The sequence below is a fragment of the Chironomus tepperi genome, unplaced genomic scaffold (genome assembly GCF_022539635.2).
Source record: "Chironomus tepperi strain 1889 unplaced genomic scaffold, CSIRO-AGI_Ctep_v1 contig_175, whole genome shotgun sequence".
NCBI lineage: Eukaryota > Metazoa > Arthropoda > Insecta > Diptera > Chironomidae > Chironomus > Chironomus tepperi.
In genome coordinates, this window is record NW_027226297.1 from 291,693 (window position 1) to 300,839 (window position 9,147).

Below are 9,147 nucleotides of genomic sequence, written 5' to 3' on the forward strand. Positions count from 1 at the left end.
CATACAAAATTTTTATAGCAACTTTTGAATATATTTCTAAATATTTGAATTCAAAAAATACGTTACTTTTCCTTGAATTTCAATTGAATTATTAGAATATAACAAAAAACAATGTAAATTGTTTTACAATCCACCACAGGAAAAGGATGGATGGTTTGAAAATGTTTCCATTGAGAAATTGTTTAAGTTAAGTATATTGCCATTATTTAGTATTGTCATGAAATACAATTTGATTAGTTATTACTATTACTCTACGTCTAAGTAGCTAAGCGCTATTAATGATACTCAATTAGCTATAATTTTGAGTCTAAATATGCTTATGCTGAATTGTTGGCAAATATGTAGTTATCAAAAAAATTGACATCAGTTTCTCAAATATTGCATAAACTAAATGAACTGTAACAATTATGACAATAATAAAATATTATAAACTATCTGATTTCTGCTGTTGTCAAATCTTCATAGCATTCAGCATATCTTAAATAAATCCCGGTCAATTATATACATCTTGATGATTTTCCTTTTTGCACAATGAAGACTTACAGCCAAGCTATTCACACTATGGATATCGTCTTAAATGAGCTGTAATAAGTTGAATGTTTATTGGTAAAGGTGAGAATCGTCAGCTGTTGACGAATATGTAAATTGATTAAAAAGAGTTTGTTGCTGCATACAGACTCGACATCACAGAAATGGAAATTAATAGAAACTTGTTAACTCGCAGTTGATCTCAATTTTTTCTGCTCCTCTCGTTTTCTATATTCACATATTATGCATAATGGGAATCTAATTGATGATTATTCAAGCGGATAATTTTGATTGAATATTCTTCTTGGATGTCAATCATATGCCAGAGTTATTTCCATGATAATGTTTATTGGTTTTCGGGTAGAATTAATGTGTGTTTTACAAGTTTATTGAGTCGATTGATGTAAAATGAGCAAATTGAGGACAAATTCCTTTGAAAAAAGAAAACTAATCGTTTGATTTATTGGAAAAAGGATGCTTTATTGAGTATAGGAATAACAAGAACTAAGTAGGAGAAGAAGCTTATTTATTAGAATTATTGAAATCAATGAAATAACAAGCAATCCGTATTTGTTCAATTAAGAAGGATTGAAAAAGACAGAAAATGAGTTCATTAATATTAATTTGTTAGAATCGAATTCATTTTGTCTGTCGCTATACAAAATGTCATGAGTGATAATATTATTCTCAATATTAGTAGATTCATTCTTTGGATCTTTAACGAATTCATTTGACGTCTGTGTCGATGCATCTACATAAGTCTTTACAATTTTATCTATTATGGATGTTTGACTTCCTGTGTCTATATAACATTTAAAGACATTACTTTCACAATTTGATTCACTGCTGTAATTAGCCATATAAGTCGATCTTTGTGATTTTTGATAACAACAGACGTAATGATTCCGTGTACATTGGGTGAAGAACTCAGTTATTGAATTAAATTACTGGTCACATTGCTATCAATATTTTGGTGTCTACACGTGTTTAGGTATTACGGTTTAGTGATAAATCTTCGTTAGAAATATAAATTGACATCTTCAGGTTTGACTTCATAATTTTGATAAGTTGTGACCTTACTGAAACAAAAAAGAGAGGATATTAGATTACACGAACTTGTAGATATTCCCTTGAGGGACATCAAATTTCCACAACACGTGCGGACTAGTAGCTTTCTTAGCTATGTCTGAAAATCAAGTTTCCACAATTCTTTAAAGCAATGTGGTCGTTCTTCTTATTACCAACACAGCAAAATGGGATTCATCATCGCTAGTCAAAGGATTATTAATATTTTGAGTGTGATAGTAAGTTGTGTGAATTTTTTATCAAATCAGAATGTATAATAAGTGTGGAATAATGTGTGGGTTTTCAGAATATGAGATGATGGATGGAATGATGCGACTTTCTTCTAAATATCCCTGTTTAGATTCCCATTTATTCCGAACTAAAGGTAACACATCAGATGACTAGGAATCAGAAATGAAGGAATATGCTTCAGATAGAGTGGAGACATTTACTCGGTCAATAACATTGAACTAATTTTTGCAATAACCTCAGGTTTAATTCGTTTGTGACTTTCTAAGTCTGTTGCTTCAGTGTTCAAAAAATAACTGTGTTTTAAACGTTTATTTACATCCTCAGTGCATCCTTTCAAAAGTCTTTGGGTTGAAAAGACCTTTTCCACCAATTCTTTTCACTTCCTCAGCCTTTGATCAAGCATTGGACTCTTATATTCTCATCTGGATCAAATAGTGTCTTAGTTCGAGTGAAAGCGGCATAGAAGACAGACCATGACAAATCGGAAAATAAAGTGGGTAGTTTGTTATATTGTAATTTAACAATAATAGGATAGACATGCGAAAAAGATGAATCAGAATTGCTGGACAATTACTACCATTTGATGTATATCTCATATCATTTCTTCCTGAGTATTTTGCTGTTGAGATAATTTCTTCTTCTTCCTTAGTACCATAAGGATTCTTGCGAATTGTGTTTGAAACGAAAGAATATTTCTGGAATTATCGATTTTAGGGGTTTCATTTATATTCATGCTGCATGCAATTCACTACATATGAAAAGTTTCACATTCAACTGATGACTCCTCTTCATCTTTCAAACAGAATTGGATGACAAATCTTAACTTACATCCTTTACACACAAACGCATGCCTAGCCTTTATAAACATCACACATTCTAACATGAGCGGATGGGGAACTAACAAACAATGGATTGTTCGATTGCGGATTAACAATATTTGATGAACATTCAGCATTATTACTGAATTTTGATGGTTGTGGACGAATGGTATTATTATTTCAGCGATCTTCGCATTCACACCAAAATCTTCAATTAATTCATTCCATACAAATCATTCTCAAATCTTCAACTTCTTTACGTGCTCAATTATATTCACTTGATATTCACTTTAAAATCCACAGAATCTATAAAAAGCTCTGAACATTCTGAACAATTAAACCACAAAACGAAGAAGAAATGAAATTGTTAACCTTTTAGAGTTTTTAGCCACCGGATCATTTTTTTTTCTAACTTCCATTAATTTTATTATTTCACAGAGTATATTGGGCGAGCTAGTCAGCCTCCATGTGTCTAAAGTTTGCTCACCTTTATCGTTGAGTGATTCATCTGCCCATGCAAGGAGCTACATATAAACTTTTGTGAATGAAAATGGTTTTGTGAGCAAAGAACTCTTTCGATTCTATTTGAACAAGGAAATGTCATGAGTAGCTTAATACCAATAATCGTTTGAATTGAAGCATTTCTCGACTGCAAATAGAAAGTATGACCGAGTAACATTTAGATTACAGTTGAACTTTAAAAAAACCGGCATTTTATTGTCGGTATTGAAATCATTCGAAATGTCATTTACCAATTAATGACTGTGTGAAGGCTATTAAATGCCCCCAAAATGTTCATGTTCTAGCACATTCAGTTTTTAAGCATAAAAAAATATTGACCACAAAAATGACAGAGAGATTAAATACTTCAAGGTTCAGCAACAATACTTATCGACAATGTTGCATCAATTACAAAATAAATAGTAAAAACCCCAACACAAAATAAGACAAGCTTAACTTCATATGCTCAACACAACCCTGCCTCTTTAAAGCACAAACAGTATCTCGATCATTGTCCTCTATAAAACTTGTTAAGAATGGGAATTTCAAGCATCACACCAAAATCTTCAATTAATTCATTCCATACAAATCATTCTCAAATCTTCAACTTCTTTACGTGCTCAATTATATTCACTTGATATTCACTTTAAAATCCACAGAATCTATAAAAAGCTCTGAACATTCTGAACAATTAAACCACAAAACGAAGAAGAAATGAAATTGTTAACCTTTTAGAGTTTTAGCCACCGGCTAAATTATTTTATTACTTCACAATGTATATTGGGCGAGCTAATCAGCCTCCACGTGTCTAAAGTTTGCTCACCTTTATCGTTGAGTGATTCATCTGCCCATGCAAGGAGCTATAAACTTTTGTGAATGAAAATGGTTTTGTGACCAAAGAACTCTTTCGATTCTATTTGAACAAGGAAATGTCACGAGTAGCTTAATACCAATAAATGAAGCATTTCTCGACTGCAAATAGAAAGTATGACCGAGTAACATTTAGATTACAGTTGAACTTTAAAAAAACCGGCATTTTATTGTCGGTATTGAAATCATTCGAAATGTCAATTACCAATTAATGACTGTTGAAGGCTATTAAATGCCCCCAAAATGTTCATGTTCTAGCACATTCAGTATTTAAGCATAAAAAAATATTCTCAAGATTCTATTCAAAACCATTAAAAATTTTGAATAGAGGCGCAGCTAACCCTCATGCAATTTGCAGTGACTAATTCATTCACAAACACTTATTAAACCAAGAAGATCATTTGGAGGTCAGCATTTAATGATGTCTAACCGAGCGATGCAGATGATGAAGTCATGGAAGTTTTAGGGGTTTGTTAAAGCTCTTTTTGGGGAATTGAGGATTGGGGAAACCGGCTCCAAAGCCAATCAGATGCAAAGTGTATAGCTTCTTTTGGTATTCTCTGATATCGCTGGTGACCAAGCTTTGTGCCAGGATAAGTGCATTAAAGTTTAGAGTAAAAGACTATCTAGAGTTCTTAATATACCAAATTGGCAGAAGTTATTACAGGGTAAAGATGGCAAGGCTTACAACCGACCATTTCTGAAATCAACTTGATCAAAGAAAGCAACTTAAGGTTTACAGGACAGTAAATTAAGTAAAGCTCTCTTATTAACATCAAATAGAAGCTACTTCCGATTCATGCGGCTTCCACATGAATCCCAAATAGAAACGACTTCGAATTGAAGTTAATGAAAGAGCTTAAGCGAAGTCTTCAAAGCTCTGTAACCAAGCCTTCATAATTTGTGTCGCTCGGGACTTAAGCCGGTGAATGCAAGGCTTAGATACTCATCTGAGTTACTGTCATATTCTTTTAAGATTCCTTCACTTATTTTGTAACGCTCTTTGATGGAAGGTTGAAATTTTGTTACGCATCAAAACATCACAATGCAACGGAGCGAGGGGAACAAAAAGTCGAGTTTTTCACGTTACGTAATAAATGAACTGCCTTACGTTTATTACAAAATCTTAATGAAACTTGCGAAAATTGTAATTTTACAATTTTTTCATGATCAATTTTTAAATAAGTGCCTGAGCCTTGATCTAATGTTGACATCAGTGGGATGTCTGGATTTACATTCAACTGAATATAATGAGTAGTTAGATAGTTAAATCTCGAGTTTTGATAGACGTCATTTCTAACTAACCACTTTGCACATTTGCACAAAATTAAAACATTCATGGTCAGAACAATAAAATAATGTTGTCTATCCCATGGACATCTTAGCTATGGCAATTAAATTATCTGAAAGTAATTGATTCAATTATTCTGAAAATTGTTGAATTTTCATGCGAAAATAAATTTATCATAAATTTAAATAGAATTTTGTGTTTTATTCAGCTTCAGCTATTTCTATGCTGAATGTCTTTGATTCTTAAAAAGTCTAAATCCACAAAAAATAACAAATTCGTTTGACATACATCAATACAAATTATCATGTTGTGTACATAAATTTTTCATCTTGTACAGTTGCAATAACGATGATGATGATGATGATGTGAAGTAAGACAGAGTGTAGACAATTATAGATACCTCTCCCTTTCCCTCACATTATTCTCGAGATTTGCTTCATTTTTTTTATTTTTCTTATTATTCAATGTTGGCAGTAAATTTACGGCTAATTTATGTCGAATGTCAATAAGTTTTCTGCTCTCATGAATTTTTTTTTTTCGCTTATTTATTTCATTTTCATGAGCTCTGCTCTATTTGAGAACAAAAAAAACTAGCTGAAAATTTATGATAGAGCTATTCTCTATACAATCGACAATTGACTTGCCAACTTGAATTAATTGTAAATAGTTTTGCTGTACTTGTTTGAAATGAAAAAATTATGTATGCACAACAATAAAACACAGTTTTTTGGGTGAATTTTGTGACAACGACACAATAAAACTATCATAAGTTTTGCTATGTTACGTGCTAATTCCATCTTTTCCTAGCTTTAAAATTTTGATAATTTTTCCTAACTTACATCTTAAAAATTGACGAGAATTATTTCTTTAATCTTTTACTATCCTGAATTGCTTAAATCGGTTAATTGATCCAAATTCAATATTAGGTTTGCGAGACTCTGTCTTGGGGCTGGATTCAGTTTAAATCTAGCTCCAAACCAGTGTCTCGTCGGATTTTGAAGCAATTAGCCGACTTAACCTATTCGTTAATAACATTTTTGTTTTGTTTCATGAACTTAAAAATTCCATTAAAAATTTCTGAATTGAATACTAATTTTGAAAATCGACACCCTTTATAAATGGATTGTTGGACCCCCTAAACTCCTGTCAGTCCCAATTTATAGATTATTAGCGACTGAATCGTTCAATTTAAATTTTGAAATGTTTGCCTGGACACGATTCCGTCACCATATTCGATGTGAAACTCGAAGTTGTCGAACATCGTCAGGCTACGCCTGGCGATCATTTTTGAGCCACTTTACGACAAAAAGTGCAAGTTGCCGCAATATGTTACTCAGAAAAGTTCCAAAAAATTTGAAAATTGGCATGAAATTTGGTTGAATCTGCAAAATCACAACATTAGTGTCCCAAAAAATCTGCAACCTCCAATTTTAACCCCTTCAGCATACCCCCTCCCATCCTCTCAAAATCTTCATTACTCAATTCCACAATTCCATTTCAAAAAATACTTCTTATTTCCAACAAAACACGAAATACATTTGTATTTAATTTTTGCAACAGTAATTTCTTGCCCTTGGCCGGGGTGACTTAGTTGAATTGAATAGACAAATGAAATTGCTCTCATGTTCTAACTATCATTTAAGTATTTTGTTTTCAGTTATTCACATTGACTTCAAATTTAGCACAGATTTTTATTTTATACAACTAACTTTTTTTTTTCTTAAAAAAAATAATTATTTACAGTCTTTTTTCCACAATATATAAAAAAAAAAAATATTGTGTTTAACGGGCAGAGTTGGGGATTTGGGTAAGATTTGGAAATTGATCAATTCTGAGTGAAAAATTGATAAATTCTAAAAATGTTGATTTAGAAAATAATCTGGAAAAATAGAAAATTTTCAATTGAAGATAAATCCCGAAATCTCGAGTTAATCGATAAGAAATCCGTCCTCAAACTAGTGCGACTCTGACTTGATATAGGATTTAATTTAAATTCAACACCATGTCAGAGTCACGTCGGCTTGATGCCTGATTTTGGATCAGATAGCAAATTTGTGCTTTTTAGAAAAAAGATTATAGTCAATGGATATTGAGATGGTGATCAATGGGCATTGTAGTCTGAAAAAAATGACGAACCAAATCAAAAAGCTTGGTAATCCCAGCAAAAAAATCAAAAGTTGCAAAATTCCTGAAATTTTTAAAAATTTGCGTAATTAGTCTTCATGGAGTCGTCAGGGTACCTGGACGTCTTGTTGTCAAAACAGCGGGGTAGTTCTGGGATATTTGAAAATTTCTTAAATTAGGGTCTTAGAGGAGATTAGAGGAGAGCGACGTAGATTGTATAGAATGCAAAAATGTACCCTAACAAATGCATTGATTTTGCTCAATTTCAAGCATCTCAGTCAAATATCAATGGACCCTTTGGTCACCATTCTAATTCAGAAACAACCCATCCCCCCAACTCTGCCTCAATTTTCATAAAGCAAACATATTTACAATGATCTATAGTCTTACTTTTACAGTGAATGAAATAAAAAATAATGATTTTTTATGTAAAACATGACATCTACCACATAAGTTTATGGGAAACGAATGTGATAAATTTTAATTTTATTTTTTTTTTCTTCCATCTCTACAACATATGAATAATTATCATTCGAAACACATTTAATTAGCATCATTAGAGCTTTTGCTTATTTAACGAAATAACTCGTTAAAAATTTCTTTTCGAGAGCAATTATTCCAATTGAATTTTTTGTGTGTGTTCTTTATCTATACGTTAAATATGTACACTAAATGATACTTTTTTCCATCCTTAATTATTTCTGGGTTTTTTACAGGCACTTTGAATCATTTTTTTCCTACTTATTTTACCTATCTAAAATTTTGTTTAATTTGCTTACGATTCTGATGATATTATTCGAGTACTAAAATTGACTATCCAAATTGATTTATTGATTACTATTAGGAACACACCCAAATAGCACAGGTCGGTTAGTTGATCGATAATCTGGCATCAAGTTGGCTTGATTCTGGCATGGTGCTGAATTTAAGCAGAATCTGAATCAATTTACACCAAGTCAGAGTCACAGCGATCATGATCTGTCACCAGACCACCAAAATTCTGGCATAGCATCGGATTTGAACCAATTTGCCCCAAATCAAAGTCACAGCGACTATAATCTGGCATCAATCCGCCAAAACTCTGGCATGGTGCTGGATTTAAACCAAATTGCATCAAGTCAGAGTCACGGTCGACATAATCTAGTACCAGGTTGCAATAATTCTGTCATGGCTTCGGATTTGAATCAGTTTTTACCAAATCAGAGTCATGGTGACCAAAATCTGGCACCAAGCCGCCATAATCCAGGCATAACTCTGAATTTCAGTCGAATCTGACACCAAGTCAGTGTGATTCCGGTATTTGGACGGACCTAAACCTATTTGCACCAGACAAGAGTCAACCAGCCAGTGGTCGGATTATTGATCGGTTACCGCCTAATCCGAATTGTGCTATTTGAGACATTTATTATGAAAACGATAAATTCTCAACTAGGATGGAGAAATTGTAAAATTAGCCTAATTTTAAAGGTCTTAAAATTTGATCTGATTCTGAAAAGAAATTTCTACACATCCACTAACCTTACATAAATATATTATTATTTTTTTACACATTTCGTGTCACAAAATCACATTTATTTACAATTAAAAATTTCTTAATACATTATCACTAGCAAATGACTGAATTTAGTTGTGCTAAAACAATACATTTTAGTATAACTAAATTCAGCTTTTTTTGTTTTAATCGAAATTCACGCTAAG

The 9,147-nt window shown here is 32.2% G+C and overlaps 1 protein-coding gene across 1 annotated transcript in view; it reads right to left on the bottom strand.

The window, feature by feature from the left end:
- Nucleotides 1-9,147, bottom strand: part of LOC139089100 (transducin beta-like protein 2) — a 71,290-nt gene that overhangs the window by 34,192 nt on the left and 27,951 nt on the right. The window lies entirely within an intron of this gene.